Source organism: Oxyura jamaicensis, chromosome 9 (genome assembly GCF_011077185.1).
Source record: "Oxyura jamaicensis isolate SHBP4307 breed ruddy duck chromosome 9, BPBGC_Ojam_1.0, whole genome shotgun sequence".
Taxonomy (NCBI): domain Eukaryota; kingdom Metazoa; phylum Chordata; class Aves; order Anseriformes; family Anatidae; genus Oxyura; species Oxyura jamaicensis.
In genome coordinates this window covers 990,410-1,004,841 of record NC_048901.1, presented here as the reverse complement: position 1 = coordinate 1,004,841, position 14,432 = coordinate 990,410, and positions in this window count along the sequence as shown.

The following is a 14,432-nucleotide window of genomic DNA, read 5'->3' as shown; positions in this document are numbered from 1 at the left end:
TATGAATGTGTAGTCTATTTTTACCATAATGGATTGTTATTTACATATGACATCTTTAATGACATCTTACTATTTATATTCCAGATTTTTTTCTAACATGTTACAGAGAATAACAAAATATTTTCCTAAGCTGTTGTGGTTTAACCCGGCTGGCAGCTAAACACCACACAGCCGTTCGCTCACCCTTCCCCCTCCCTCTCTGGGATGGGGGAGAGAAACGGGAAAGTGAAGCCTGTGGGTTGAGATAAAGGCAGTTTATTAAGATAGAAAATAATAATGATAATAATAATAATATGTACAAACAAGTGATGCACAATGCAATTGCTCACCACCCGCTGACCGATGCCCAGCCCAACCCCGAGCAGCCGGCCCCCCCAGCCCGGTTAGCCACCCCTAGATATTGTTTAGCATGACGTCAGATGGTATGGAATACCCCTTTGGCCAGTTTGGGTCAGCTGTTCTGGGTTCGTCCCCTCCCAGCTTTTGCTGCACCCCCAGTCTGCCCGCTGGCAGGACAGAGCGAGGAGCTGAAAAGTCCTTGGCATAGTGTAAGCATTGCTCTCCAGCAATTAAAACATCAGCATGTTATCAGCACTCTTCTCATCCTAATCCAAAACATAGCACCCTACCAGCTACTAGGAGGAAAAATAACTGTCCTAACTGAAACCAGGACATATATCCACCCCTTATTCCATACCATTTATGTCATGCTCAGGTTACACTCTTTCCAATACATTCTAGTTAATCACTATTTTCATCTATGGTAGTGATGACACACAGTATTATATAATAATTAACATAATACATCTCAACTCATGGGCTATTCTCACCCAGTATTAAATCCCCTTGAGGTACACACCGGACCTCCCCATTCTTTTGCATTACCCACCAAGTGCATCCAGGTCCTTGAGCAAAAGCAATCCCACGAATGGGTTTGCCTTTTCCTGAGGCAGGAGTAGCCCAAACTGTTTTACCTAGCATATTTCTTACATGCACTACAGGAACTTTATCCCCTTCTACTGTACGTAGCAGGTTTGATTGGGCAGGTCCAGCTCGATTGGCAGATCCCCTAGTATTGACTAACCAGGTGGCCTTTGCCAAATGTGTGTCCCAATTTCTGAATGTCCCAGCACCCATTGCTTTCAGTGTAGTCTTTAACAGTCCATTGTATCGCTCAACTTTACCGGAGGCTGGTGCGTGATAGGGGATGTGATACACCCACTCAATACCATGTTCTTTGGCCCAAGTATCTATAAGGTTGTTTCGGAAATGAGTCCCATTGTCTGACTCAATTCTTTCTGGGGTGCCATGTCGCCATAGCACTTGCTTTTCAAGGCCCAGGATAGTGTTTCGGGCAGTGGCATGGGGCACAGGATATGTTTCCAGCCACCCAGTGGTTGCTTCCACCATTGTAAGTACGTGGCGCTTACCATTGCGGGTTTGAGGGAGTGTGATGTAATCAATTTGCCAGGCCTCTCCATATTTATATTTCAGCCATCGTCCCCCGTACCAAAGAGGCTTTGACCGTTTGGCTTGCTTGATTGCAGCACATGTTTCACAATCATGAATGACCTGTGCTATAGTGTCCATGGTCAGGTCCACCCCTCGATCACGAGCCCATCGGTATGTTGCATCTCTGCCTTGATGGCCCGAGGTTTCATGGGCCCATCGGGCTACAAATAGTTCACCCTTATATTGCCAGTCCAGGTCCACCTGAGCCAGTTCAATCTTGGCAGCCTGATCCACCTGCTGGTTGTTTTGATGTTCTTCAGTAGCCCGATTCTTGGGCACATGGGCATCTACATGGCGTACCTTTACAACCAGGTTCTCTACCCGGGCAGCAATATCTTGCCATAATGCAGCAGCCCAAATGGGTTTGCCCCTGCGCTGCCAGTTGTTCTGTTTCCATTGCTGTAACCACCCCCAAAGGGCATTTGCTACCATCCATGAATCAGTGTATAGGTAGAGAACTGGCCACTTTTCTCGTTCAGCAATATCTAAAGCCAGCTGGATGGCTTTTACTTCTGCAAATTGACTCGATTCACCTTCTCCCTCAGCAGCTTCTGCAACTCGTCGTGTAGGACTCCATACAGCAGCTTTCCATCTCCGATGCTTTCCCACAATGCGACAGGACCCGTCAGTGAACAGGGCATATCTCTTCTCATTTTCTGGTAGCTTGTTGTACAGTGGAGCTTCCTCAGCACGGACCACCTCGTCCTCTGATGACATCCCAAAGTATTTGCCTTCTGGCCAATCCATAATCACTTCCAAGATTCCCGGACGACTGGGGTTTCCTATTCGAGCCCGCTGAGTAATCAGTGCAACCCACTTGCTCCATGTAGCATCAGTTGCATGATGTGTAGAGGGGACCCTTCCTTTGAACATCCAGCCCAGTACTGGCAGTCGGGGTGCCAGGAGGAGCTGTGCTTCAGTACCGACCACTTCCGAAGCAGATCGAACTCCTTCATATGCCGCCAATATCTCCTTTTCGGTTGGAGTGTAGCGGGCCTCAGATCCTCTGTATCCCCGACTCCAAAACCCTAGGGGTCGACCTCGAGTTTCCCCAGGTTCTTTCTACCAGAGGCTCCAGGTGGGGCCATTCTCCCCGGCTGCGGTGTAGAGCACATTCTTTACATCTGGTCCCGTTCGGACTGGCCCAAGGGCTACTGCATGAACTATTTCCTGCTTAATTTGTTCAAAAGCTTGTCGTTGCTCAGGGCCCCATTCAAAATCATTCTTCTTACGGGTTACTTGGTAGAGCGGGTTTACAATCAGACTGTAATTTGGAATGTGCATTCTCCAAAACCCCACGACACCTAGGAATGTTTGTGTTTCCTTTTTGCTAGTTGGTGGAGACATAGCTGTTATTTTGTTGATCACATCCATTGGGATTTGACGACGTCCATCTTGCCATTTTATTCCTAAAAACTGGATCTCTCGTGCAGGTCCTTTAACTTTACTTTGTTTTATGGCAAAACTGGCCTTCAGAAGGATTTGGATTATTTTCTTCCCTTTCTCAAAAACTTCCTTTGCTGTGTTACCCCACACAATGATGTCATCGATGTACTGCAGGTGTTCAGGAGCTTCCCCCTGCTCCAGCACAGACTGGATCAGTCCATGGCAAATTGTAGGGCTGTGTTTCCACCCCTGGGGCAGCCGATTCCAAGTATATTGGACTCCCCTCCAAGTAAAAGCAAACTGTGGCCTGCACTCTGCTGCTAGAGGGATGGAGAAAAATGCATTAGCGATATCAATTGTGGCGTACCACTTGGCTGCCTTTGATTCCAGTTCGTACTGGAGTTCTAGCATGTCCGGCACTGCAGCACTCAGTGGTGGTGTGACCTCATTCAGGCCACGATAGTCCACGGTTAGTCTCCACTCCCCATTAGACTTCCGCACTGGCCATATGGGACTATTAAAAGGTGAATGAGTCTTGCTGATCACTCCTTGGCTCTCCAGTTGACGAATTAGCTCATGGATGGGAATCAGGGAGTCTCGGTCGGTGCGATATTGCCGCCGGTGCACAGTTGTAGTAGCAATTGGCACTTGCTGTTCTTCGACCCTCAGCAACCCCACAACGAAAGGGTCCTCTGAGAGACCGGGCAAGGTAGACAATTGTTCAATGCCCTCTGTCTCTAAGGCAGCTATGCCAAAAGCCCAGCGGAACCCTTTTGGGTCCTTAAAATATCCTTTTCTAAGATAGTCTATGCCAAGGATGCACGGAGCATCCGGGCCAGTCACAATACGGTGTTTTTGCCACTCATTCCCAGTTAGACTCAGTTCAGCTTCCAATACAGTTAATTGCTGGGATCCTCCCGTCACTCCATAAATACTGATGGGCTCTGGCCCTTTATAGCTTGATGGCATTAGAGTACATTGTGCACCGGTGTCTACTAAAGCCTTATACTTCTGTGCATCTGATGTGCCAGGCCATCGAATCCACACAGTCCAATAAACTCGATTGTCCCTTTCCTCCCCCTGGCTGGAGGCAGGGCCCCTCTAATCCTCGTCAGAATCTTCATTCCTGTGTTTAAAGGACTGCCTGCTGGAAGTTGGAGCAGCAAACTTTTCAGAGACCCCCTTTTTCCCAATTGTTTTCTTTTGCAACTCACATACCCGTGCCTCTAGGGTCGCAGTGGATTTTCCATCCCATTTTCTCATGTCCTCTCCATGGTCACGTAGGTAAAACCACAGGATGGCCCGAGGTGTGTATCCACCATATCGTCTTCCTTGCACGGATGAGCGCTTACCCCTAATAGCAGAGACATTGGTTTGTACAGGAGGGGAGGAAAATAAACTCTCTTTAAGTTGCTGGACCTCTTCAGAGAGTTTATCCAAAGTATTCTCTTTTAGTTGATGGACGCTTTCAGAAAGTTTCTCCACAGCCGAGACGCAGGCCTGTAGGGAAGAGGAGAGGCTTTCTTCGTACTGCCGGAGTTGTTTAGCCACATCACCCACTGTGGGTTCCTCATCCTCTTTCCAGGCCATTATTGCCAATGAGCTGGCATATGATGATGGTGCACTCCGTACAAACTTCCGCCACATGGGTCGAGTACACCTGACTTCATCTGGATCTGTGGGTCCATCTGGATCTGTGGGTCCATTGTCTGGGTCCTCATAAATCACCTCCCGTACGGCTAATTCCCTCAGGTACTGGATTCCCTTCTCCATAGTGGTCCACTTGCTTGGCAGACATACAAGTTCTTCCTTGTAGGGAAACCTTTCCCTTACAGCATACAGGAGACGCCTCCAGAGGCTGTGAGATCGTGCTCCATCTGCAATTGCTTTGTCAATGCCTGCATCTCTAGCAAGGGATCCCAGCCGCCTGGCTTCCTTGCCGTCTAATTCCACACAATTGGCTCCAGTATCCCAGCACCGGAGCAGCCAGGTGACAAGCTGCTCACCTATGCAGCGACCAAAATCTTTTCGCACATCTCGTAGCTCACGCTGGTATAGGTTTCGGGTAACTACTGTTGATTTTTCAACATCCCCATCTTCATCCTCCTGCTCCTCTGATAGTCCGACCTCGTCTTCTCTACACCTAGACCTAGCAGAAGACTCTCTGCGTTCTAAACGACCTGAGTCTCTATACCATTTTTTCACCTTGTCTACAGGGGCAACTTGTACTGCTACAGCTCGTTTCTCTGACCCAACCACAGGGTCTGCCACAGGGGTTGGAACACCCCCTGCAGGGGCAACTTGCACTGCTACAGCTCGTTTCTCTGGCCCAGCCACAGGAGCTGGAGCGGCTGCAGGAGCTGGAGCTGGAACAGCTACAGGAGCAGGAGCTGGAGCGGCTGCAGGAGGTGGAGCTGGAGCTGCAGGAGCTGGAGCAGCTGCAGGAGCTGGAGCTGCAGGAGCTGGAGCTGCAGGAGCTGGAGCGGCTGCAGGAGCAGGAGCTGGAGCGGCTGCAGGAGCAGGAGCTGGGGTGGCTGCAGGAGCGGCTGCAGGAGCAGGAGCTGGGGCAGGAGCTGGAGCGGCTGCAGGAGCAGGAGCTGGGGTGGCTGCAGGAGTGGCTGCAGGAGCAGGAGCTGGGGCAGGAGCTGGGGTGGCTGCAGGAGCGGCTGCAGGAACAGGAGCTGGAGCGGCTGCAGGAGCAGGAGCTGGGGTGGCTGCAGGAGCGGCTGCAGGAGCAGGAGCTGGAGTGGCTGCAGGAGTGGCTGCAGGAGCAGGAGCTGGGGTGGCTGCAGGAGTGGCTGCAGGAGCAGGAGCTGGGGTGGCTGCAGGAGCGGCTGCAGGAGCAGGAGCTGGAGCGGCTGCAGGAGCAGGAGCTGGGGTGGCTGCAGGAGCGGCTGCAGGGTCTGTCACTTGGTTCATAGTAGCATCAATTGCAGCTCGATAGGCACAGGCCAGGCCCCAACATGCTACAGTGAGTTGTGTCACTTTGGAACTGCCAGAGTCATGACACTCTTTTTGCAAGCATTCTACCAGTTTTTTAGGATTTTGCAGTTGTTCAGGGGTGAATCTACAAAACATCGGAGGTGCCCACTGCTCTAGCCACCTGCCCATATCCTCCCACACTCCCTGCCACACACAATTATCCCGCCTCAGGACAGATCTCTGCATGAGATTCCTAAGTAGTTGTTTAACCTTGAACAAAACCTGAAGCGCATTCAAGAGACATAACAACAAGAACATGCTGGTCTGAGTATCCCAAGGATATTCAACATCTTGGAGAACTATCGTAACTAGCTCGGGGGATAAGAGGGTGCTGAAGGAGAAAGGGAGAGTGAACAAGTAAGGAAAAATATCTTTCCCTGTCCCCTTCACAGACTGGCTCCCTGATGGAAAAAGGCAGTAGGTGTAATTGTTAATAGTTTCCGAGATATAGTTTCCAAAGTACAGAGTCGACGACAGTGCTGCGTACAAATACCAAGTTAGAGTCATGGCCAGATATTTCATCATATCGTAAGCTATTGCTACACAGCACAGTACCATAACGATCTTAAACCAGGGCCCGGAGAGGATAAACAGCACGACAGGGATCACATACAGCAAGTAACGTGCTATAAAATTCAGTTTGGAATACAGGCACAGCAGACTTGATATTAAAGCAATCAACATTTTGATTAGATCTGTCGTTATCTCAACCCTTCGTGCCCCACGTTGGGCGCCAAAAGAGCTGTTGTGGTTTAACCCGGCTGGCAGCTAAACACCACACAGCCGTTCGCTCACCCTCCCCCCTCCCTCTCTGGGATGGGGGAGAGAAACGGGAAAGTGAAGCCTGTGGGTTGAGATAAAGGCAGTTTATTAAGATAGAAAATAATAATGATAATAATAATAATATGTACAAACAAGTGATGCACAATGCAATTGCTCACCACCCGCTGACCGATGCCCAGCCCAACCCCGAGCAGCCGGCCCCCCCAGCCCGGTTAGCCACCCCTAGATATTGTTTAGCATGACGTCAGATGGTATGGAATACCCCTTTGGCCAGTTTGGGTCAGCTGTTCTGGGTTCGTCCCCTCCCAGCTTTTGCTGCACCCCCAGCCTGCCCGCTGGCAGGACAGAGCGAGGAGCTGAAAAGTCCTTGGCATAGTGTAAGCATTGCTCTCCAGCAATTAAAACATCAGCATGTTATCAGCACTCTTCTCATCCTAATCCAAAACATAGCACCCTACCAGCTACTAGGAGGAAAAATAACTGTCCTAACTGAAACCAGGACAAAATCTAATACTGAATTATCCTATTAGTTTCTTTAATGTTTTTGATTCCCAAGTCATTTGGTGAACATTATAATTTTAACCCCCCCCCCCCGGTGTTTTTTTTTTTTTTTTTTTTTTTTTAGGATTAGTTTAATAAAAGTCTTAGGGACTTTCAGGGACTTCTGAACTTCTGTTCTTATTGTTGAAAGTCATTCAGAAGACTGGGTATTATTACATGTATAGTGTGTACAGGTGGAGGTAAAAAATAATGAGACACAATATCCAAGTCTTATTTCCAGATAGCAGAATTATAATAATAATAATAATAAATCACTCCTACAAAACGGTTCCTGCAATGCATTGAGGACAATTTTCTGACACAGGTGGTGGAGGCGCTGACGAGGTGGGGGGTGCTTCTGGACCTTGTCCTTACCAACAGGGATGGGCTTGTTAGGGATGTGAAGGTTGGGGGCAGCCTGGGATGCAGCGAACATGAGATGGGGTAAATAAAGACGGAACTTGGTGGAAGAAGTAAGGCTAAAAGCAGGATTGCTACCCTGGACTTTCGGAGAGCCAACTTCAACCTCTTCCAGGACCTGCTTGGGAGTATCTCATGGGCTAGTTTGCTAGAAGGCAAGGGTGCTTGTGAGAGCTGGGCTACAGTTAAGCAGCACTTCTTACAAGCTCAGGATCGGTGCATCCCGAAGAGTAGGAAATCAGGGAAGGGGGGCAGGAAACCTGTGTGGGTGAGCAAGGAGCTCATCAATAAGATCAAAAGGAAGAAGAAGGTCTATGAAATGTGGAAAAAGAGCCTGTCCTCTTGGGAGGAGTATAGAAGTGTTGTGAGGGCCTGCAGGGATGCAATAAGGAAGGCTAAAGCCCACCTAGAGATGAGGCTTGCAAAAGAGAGAAAAGATAATAATAAGATTTTTTTTTTTTTTAAGTATGTAAACAGTAAAAGGAAGACTAGGGATAATGTGGGTCCCTTGCTGAACAAGGGCGGTGTCCTGGTCATAGGAGACGCCGAGAAGGCAGAGATACTGAATGCTTTCTTTGCTTCAGCCTTTGCTTCAAGGACTTCCCCCCAGGACTCCTCAACCCTGGCAGGAGGACAAAGGGTCTGAGAAATGGAGGGCTCCCCCCTGGTTGACGAGAGAGTGGTTCGGGAGTGTCTGAGTGGGCTCAACACACACAAATCCATGGGTTCCCATGGGATGCATCCACATGTGCTAAGGAAGCTGGCAGAGGTGATCGCCAAACTGCTCTCTATCATCTTTGAAAGGTCCTGGAGAATGGGTGAGGTGCCTGAAGACTGGAGGATAGCCAATGTCACTCCGGTCTTCAAGAAGGGCAAGAAGGAGGATCCAGGAAACTACAGGCCAATCAGTCTCACCTCTGTCCCTGGTGTTGGAACAGTTTGTTCTGGATGCCATCTCCAAGCAATTGGAAGAGAAGAATGTTATGAGGAGTAGTCAGCATGGATTCACCAAGGGGAAGTCATGCTCAACCAACCTCGTTGCCTTCTATGATGGCATCACCAGATGGGTAGATTGCGGGAGAGCGGTGGATGTCATCTACCTTGACTTTAGCAAGGTCTGTCTCCCATGCCATCCTGCTAGCAAAGCTGAGAAAGTGTGGGATAGATGAGTGGACAACGAGGTGGACTGAGAACTGGCTGACTGGCCAAGCTCAGAGGGTGGTGATTGGCGGCTCAGAGTCCAGCTGGAGACCTGTGACTAGCGGTGTTCCCCAGGGGTCGGTGCTGGGTCCGGTCTTGTTCAACATCTTCATCGATGACCTTGATGAGGGAATAGTGTCTGCCCTCAGCAAGTATGCCGATGACACAAAGCTGGGAGGAGCAGCTGACACGCCAGAAGGCTGTGCTGCCATTCAGCGAGACCTGGACAGGCTGGAGAGATGGGCAGGAAGAAACCAAATGAGATTTAATAAGAGCAAGTGTAGAGTCCTGCACCTGGGAAGGAACAACCAGACGTATCAGTACAGGCTGGGGGATGACCTGCTGGAAAGGAGCTCTGAGAAGGACCTGGGGGTCCTGGTGGACAACAGGTTGACCATGAGCCAGCAGTGTGCCCTGTTGGCCAAGAGGGCTATTGGGATCCTGGTATGCATTAAAAGGAGCGTGGCCAACAGGTCAAGGGAGGTGATCCTCCCCCTCTACTCTGCCCTGGTCAGGCCTCACCTGGAGTACTGTGTCCAGCTCTGGGCTCCCCGGTACCAAAAGACAGGGATCTCCTGGAAGAGTCCAGCGGAGGGCCACAGAGATGATACGGGGCCTGGAGCAGCTCCCCTGAGGAGAGGCTGAGAGACCTGGGTCTGTTCAGCCTGGAGAAGAGGAGACTGAGAGGGAATCTCATCAATGTGTATAAATACCTGAGGTGTGGGAGACAAAGGGATTTGGCCAACCTCTTTTCAGTGGTTTGTGGGGACAGGACAAGGGTTAATGGCCACAAGATAGAGCACATGCAAAAGAACTTCTTCACAGTGAGGGTGACACATAGCTGTATGAAAACATAGCTGTCAAAAAAGTCAGAAAAAATGTATTAGGCTGAGAAAGTATATTGCTTACTTAACTTATTGAATGCCTGGAAGCAATCTTGTAATCATTGAGTGAAATAGTGGAAGACCTTTAACTGAAATGCAAGTATTTCACCTCATGAATTCCCAGTCTTCTTGAATTAGTTTTCACACAGTTTTTGAAACAACAGACATTTCCTCTTAGTGACTGTTAGTTTTACACAAAATTTCTGTTTAGAGACCTTTACTAACAGATAATTCAGTAAGAAAATACTTAAGATGTATCAACAAGTAGAAAGTGCTTTAAATTCCAGTCTTTTTATCTGAATCATAGTTTTTGTAGTATGATTCAAAAGCATTTTTTGCAGTGTGTGAAGATGCAAGCCAAGGCATTAAGGTGACTATGGAGCAGTTGGCAGCTAGGCCTCAAGTACGGCAACATGAGGCTGCTCAGCCTGCATATCTCCATGCCAAGCCACCATCTTGTCTCTGGGCCTCTTGAGAGAGTCTGAACCTCCCCTTCATGGTGGAGGGTGTTATGGCACTCCTGGAAAAGATTTTTGGTTTTGGTTCATGGACTGGATCAAGAGGGATCCAGTCCATGCTGCTCCAGTGTTGTGACCTGAGACAGCTGTGCCATGCACACCATGGTGTGGTTTGCTACAAAAACACATCCAGGCTGCAGTGTTGATGGAGCTGCTCAGCCTCCCTGATACCATCAGAGCTGGCCCAGGATGTCAGTGCTAAGTATTTGAAAACTTGCATACATCTGGAAAAGTTGTAGGAACTTTTTCGGGTTGCAGCAAAGTCAACCTTGTAGTAAAACTCAGCAGCAAGGAGCACTATCCATTCGATGAGCAGCCTCTGCCTGTCCCAGCTCTGCCTCCTTGAGCTGGAGCCCCACATGTGAGCAGTGCCGGGGCAAGGACCATTCGTTAGGCCTTTGGCATCTGCCTGCAGTCATGCCAAGCCCCAAGAAGAGAGAGCTGGGAGGGGACAGAATCAGGACAGCTGACCCAAGCTGGCCAATGTCCCATACAATGCTGCATCATGCTGAACAACAAAATGGGGGGAGTTGGCCAGGGCAGAGTGGCTGCTGCTGCCTGGGGACTGGCTGGGCATCAGTTGGCTGATAGTGAGTAATTGTGTTGTGCATCTCGTGGTTTTGTTTATTTAATTCTAGTTCTTCCCTTTCTTTTTAAACTGTCCTTATCTCAACCCACAAGTTCTCACACTTCTACCTTTTTTCAATGCTCTCCCCCATCCCGCCATGTGAGAGCAAGTGAATGGCTGCTTGGTGGTGCTTAGCTGCCTGCCACAACATGCTCTCCCAGAGATAAAGTGCTGAAAGGACATTGTATAGCTGATTGTAAAATGAAAAACAAAAACAAAACAAAAAACTAAAGCTTAGCTTTTCTCCTTATATTTACATTTTTCTGTCTCCAAATGCAGAATATTCCCCCCCCATCCATCAAAGGTTTGAACTACATAAAACTCAAGCAGTACAATAAATATTTAAATTGTGATGAATTTGAATTATAATTGACTTTTTCAGTAACTATACTTCTAGCTATACACTCATTTTAAATTTTTATCCATGGAATACATGGTTACATATGTAAGTACAGGTGTTAACTCCAAGCTTTTATGTCCACATCAAAAGGGCAATAAGTGATATTTGAAATAATTTTACTTTGCTTTTAAGGCACCACCTCAGAGGGAAAATAAACACACACACATGTAATCCACAGTTTTGGGAACAAGAAGAAATAAAAACTGAACTGTTCAGGAAAAAAAGCACTTGGAACAATTTGGCCCATGTTGATTGCAATGTTGGTGAACTCACCTGTTTCATTCTTTTCTATACATTAATGTAATCCATGCTGGGGCTGCTGGTTTCCATGTATGTCTCTGTAAAGCAAGCTTTTCTTAATTTAAAACAGACAAATCTAATCACAGTAATTTGTGCATTTGTATATCCCAAGACTGGGAATTAAATTTGAATCCCTACTAAAGAAAACAGAAATGAGTAAATGAAGGTCACTTTGAAGCCTTATATACTCTACAGCCTCTCTCTTCTATCTCCCCAAATATCTTCTACTTCCCCAAATGTGGTCTTTATTTCAATATTCAACAAAAAATTATACTCATGCACCAAATTTCACTGAGACACTGGACATGTCAAGAATGTGGGGATTTTATTTTGTTGGTTTCCTCAGGCATATAAAAATCTAATCTGGAGCTGTCATTTTTCCACACATCTGCTTTGAATCCACTAAGAGGATTAATACCGGATAACAAGATATAAGTTTTAAATATTTTGTAAGAAATAGTTATATAAATACGTTGACATGGTTGTAAAGTCATAAATCCATAGTAGTGTGTTATACTAGTATTTCTTTCTAATGGAAATTAAATTGTTGCAATTAGCTCAGTTCAGACTTACACTCAGAAATTTAAATTCTATTGCCTAGCAAACGTGGCTGTTTGATGTAGGTATGAACATTATTTCTTACATGATGATCTTTGTCTTGTCAAGGAGAGCAGAATTCGCAGTATATCCCTTCCTCTTCCTCTCAGGCATTTTTCAGTAGGAAGAAACCTAATCACCTGCAGGGGCAGAAGAAATATGCTGTGTTTCATACAACGCAAAGTAAATCATCAGTCTTTGCTGTATCAAATAATACCCAACTTGTTTTCTTATCCAACTGGAATCCCTGGTGCCACAACTAGCAGTCAGTGTTTGCCTGCCAGTGATCACACAGCCTCTTTTATTTGTTCCAGTGAGCAGATTTAATCAGTGTCTTAACCATTTGGGACAGAGATTTGAACTGCTTCAAAAGAAGTGAGAAAGGGGCTGTGCTCCTAGTAAGTTATTCTTCAGATTTATCACACTTAACTAAAAATAAACACTATTTGCAGGTTCTTGACCCCATTTTTGATGTACGTTGCATGTGTTCATCATACTCAGAATATCACTTGCTACTGCTTCAGCCTCTCTGGTACCTTGTTGGATCCTATGTTACCCAACCATGATGATGAGACATCAACCATGTTGATAAAACTTGAGACTAATAATACCCAAAAAACACTAGTGTGTCAGAGGTGACATACATGTAGTAAAAGGCAGTTTAAATCTAAACTTTATTTATTTATTTTAAAAATAGATAAATTGCTATTATTATTTCTTTGATGTGAAACTGGGGCAAATGGATCCCAGCACAAAAACAGCTGACAGGCAGAGAAATGAGCCGACATCTCCCAAGTCCCTGTTGTGCTCTCTTTTTGGCTCAGTGATTAGGCCTTCCCTAAGATCATAAAAGCTATTTTAATGAAGCCAGAAGAGGCAGCTAACATGTTATCTCTGTATTAAAGATTTGTATCTGTGGTAACAGGACTGTTAACTTATCTGATTTCATTTAGCGATGTCAGGTTAACCATCACGCCTGTAGTCTAACAAATTACTTTTAATTTCTCCTTTGAGAAGCAAAATGGGTGAAAATGGTATTAGTATTGTTGTATTTTTGTTAAATCAGCATCCTGATAAGAGGGTTTTATGCTTAAGAATTCCAAATCACAGAAAGCAGTGGTTTGGTCCTCGCCTACTGACTTGTGGCATGTTTCCTCAGGCGGACACTGCCAGTGGAAATAATAATCTAAACAGGAAAAGCAATTCCAGAGTGAATGGGCAGCCATTGTTATCCATCTTTTCTCAAGTTGGATAACAGGGAAACAACAATGGGACAGCAGGAGAACCAATACAACAAACTTGATTTTACTACTAAATGTTTTTTTTTTGTGCCAAACCCATTTCTTATGCTGAGGAAGAAGCGATAATAAAGTTTTACTGCAGACAGTCAAACACATATTTGAATGTCAGCACTGAAATACAAACCAGCGTAAGCTGCTTTAGAGTAAGAAACCAGGGTATAGGGAGGAAAAGAACAACCCAACAAAGAAATAGGCCATTACAGTTTGCAACATTTAGGATTAACTTGGATACCACAAATTAAAAATGCAACTTGTGTAAATCCTGTTTTCCACTAAAGCAAAACTCTTACTGCAAATAGATATTATGGGCACTGTTATCATAGTCATGATTTTTTTCTAAAAAGCACAAGTAATACAGGCTTAAGTAATACATCAGGAAAGCCAGCTCCAGCCAGATCCCCATGCCTCACCCTGCAGGCATGTAATGCAGCTCCACATGTCAAAGTGTGTGCTCTGAATTTCCAGGCAATTTAAAAAGTCCACAGTTGTTTTTAAGCTTTTTGCACATTTAAGCCTTGTCCCAGGCAACCTCCAACCCCACAGCAGCGATGCAATGCCCACATCCCTGCTCACTGCCCTCCCTGCAGCATGACCCCACCACCAGTGAGGAGCGTGCAGGGGCCGTGCTGGCCAAATGCCTCCAGACCTGACATTGCTAAGGTGCACAAGCATGGAATTGTGGCCACTCAGTTACGTTGGGACACCTGAGGCCTTGAATTGGTGTCTATCTCCTTTTTTGAAAGCTACATGAAATAGCACAAAGGAGCAGCTGTGTGCCAATCCCCTCCACTCCCCAGCCCACCTCTGTTCCAGCACAGCAAAGAGTATCTGAAAGCACCCAGCCCACACCTGCTTTCATTTACAGTTCATTTACAGTTTCATTTACTAGTCTTTTGGATCCTTGCATTGTTTTTGAATTTGGTATTATGAAAAATAGAATGCCCTTTACATCACTGTCCTTAACCTTGCACCCTATCTCTG